This window comes from Bison bison, unplaced genomic scaffold, assembly GCF_000754665.1.
Source record: "Bison bison bison isolate TAMUID 2011002044 unplaced genomic scaffold, Bison_UMD1.0 scf7180017864383, whole genome shotgun sequence".
Classification (NCBI taxonomy): domain Eukaryota; kingdom Metazoa; phylum Chordata; class Mammalia; order Artiodactyla; family Bovidae; genus Bison; species Bison bison.
The window spans coordinates 6,890,385-6,892,632 of record NW_011494955.1 but is presented as its reverse complement, the minus strand read 5'-3'; positions in this window follow the sequence as shown (position 1 = coordinate 6,892,632).

The following is a 2,248-nucleotide window of genomic DNA, read 5'->3' as shown; positions in this document are numbered from 1 at the left end:
CACCACGGGCACTTCCTCTTGGGCAGACGGGTGGGGTGGCCCATGTAATCATCGGACACAATTATGGACTATTTATACTTCATCCCCGCCCCCCACCTGCCTGGCTGCTTTAACCCTCTGCCTCCGCTGGACCTGGCCAAACCTCCTGCAGTTCTCCCTGTCCTGTTCTTCTGAAGCCATTGACTCCTCATCTTTGTTTCTCTGGGCCTATTTCTTTTCCTTTTTTCTGCTGTGTGTGTGTGTGTGTTCTAAGCCACATGCTGGTCTTGTGTTTTCCTCTGTTCTCTCCCTATTATTTCGCTAGTTTCTCTTCTGATCTTATTGGATTTTTTCATTTGCTCTGTATGCCTCTCAGTCTTTCTGTGTTTCTTCTTTTGCTTCTTTTCCTTTGTCTGCCAGTCACCTTGCTTCCCTAACCCTCTCCTCAAAAGTTGAGTCTACAGGGTTCTGTTAGAGAAGTCAAATCCTGGGGCTGGAAACCCTAACTCCCCCACCATCCATCCCTGAACATTGACCCTGCCTGCTGGTTAAACTGCAGGTAACTCTCCCAGGACTTCCAGCTGCTCCTGCCCCCTCCTCAACTTTGCCTTGAGAAGCTGAGCTGGGAGAGTATGAGGAGCCTCAAGGTGGGCACCCAGGAAGAGCAAGTGAGGGGGACTGACTGGGGAATAAGGAGAGCGGGGAAGGACCAGGCTCCATTCCTCTGATGGGCAGGGCTGGCCCGGGGAGAGGGGTGTGTTGGGGAATAACTTGCAAAACAACCTCGGCTGGCTGGGCCCCTCAGTGGGAGATGCTGGTTCTTCCACTTGGCTCCCCAGTCCTCTCTCTCCTATAAACTTACCTCAGGGTCCAGGTTTCAATTCATAGACTTTTTTGCATTCCCCTCTTCCAACTGGGTGAGTTTCTTTTCTTCCCCATTTTGATGAGAAGTCAAAGTTTGGAAGTCCTGCCTAAGCTCTAACTTCAATTCTTCCTGCTGCAGGGGGAATGGATGCACGACAGTGAGAAAGGGAACCAGACCCACTCCCAGGAGAGCATGAGCGCTCATGAGAACGATCCATCAGAGGTTGGAGACTGGATGTGTGTGTGGCCAAGAAGGGCCTAGGGCTGGTAACTGGCAAGAAATGATGGCATCTGGGGTCTGTATTAGGGGGAAAGGAAGTTGATCCAAAGAGGCCAGGCTCGGGCATGGATGTGACCCAGTGACTTCCTACCCCCTACCCTCACTCCTGCCTGCCTTAAATTTCCTCAGATATGCAAGATCTAGCTTCTGCCCCACTAAGGGAGGTAGGCCTAGGTTTCACTTCTCAAGACTGAAACTGAGGTACTGGGAGTAAGACTGGGGAGCCCCAAGCCTGTGCCAAGCCCTCCCCACCCTGTCCCTCCCTCCAGGCCTTGCTCTGGAACCTACCTCCGTGACCCTCAATGCTTGGGCAGCAGAAAGCCTCAACCCCAGAACACACACTCCCTCCTGACTTTCACAACACACGGTCCACACGGCTCTCCTGCTCTCGAGGTGGGTGACTGGGGAAGCAGGCATCTCTGTGGTCAGCTCGGATGTGTGTGTGGGGCGTGTGCGCCTCCAGCCATGTCACTGCGATCATCTGTGTGTGAGTTTGTCTCTGTTCATTCATGACAGTGGCCGTGCCCCGGTGGGGAGGCTGCGCGCGTGGACGTGCACATGTATCGTCCTGTGTTTGTCCATGAGTGTGTATGTCAGTGTGTTCCAGTCTCTCTGTGTGAGTGTCGTCCCCAATCCCCCATCCCCCCCCTGGATCTCTAATTAGTGGTTTGGGGTTTGTTCCTTTTCCCTCCTGTTCCTTCCCTCAGCGGCAGCAACGGCGGCGGCAGGAGCAGCAGCAACAGCAGCAGCAGGAGCAGCAGCCGCCGCCGCCACCCGCGGACCCGCAGCCAGGACTCCGGAGTCAGAGTAGGATTCTAGGATCAGAGCCTGAGTGGGAACAGGCGTGCAGCTGGCCTAGGAGAGGAGCGGAGCCCTCCTCGGACCCTCAGGCGACCCCTTGCCAGCACTCCCAGTGCCAGACCTCCAGAGAGCAGAGACTCAAGACACCCAGCCCCTTATCCCCCAGGTACAGGACACTCGGGAGCTCTGTCTGGGAGGGGTTCCCATAGCCGCCTATGGGATGGCTGGGGGCAGGGTGTGGGGCACCTGGGCCCACCCTGCATCCGCCCAGACCCTCAGCGCCCCCGGCATGCCCTGACAACTTGCCCTGTCCCTACCCCCTCC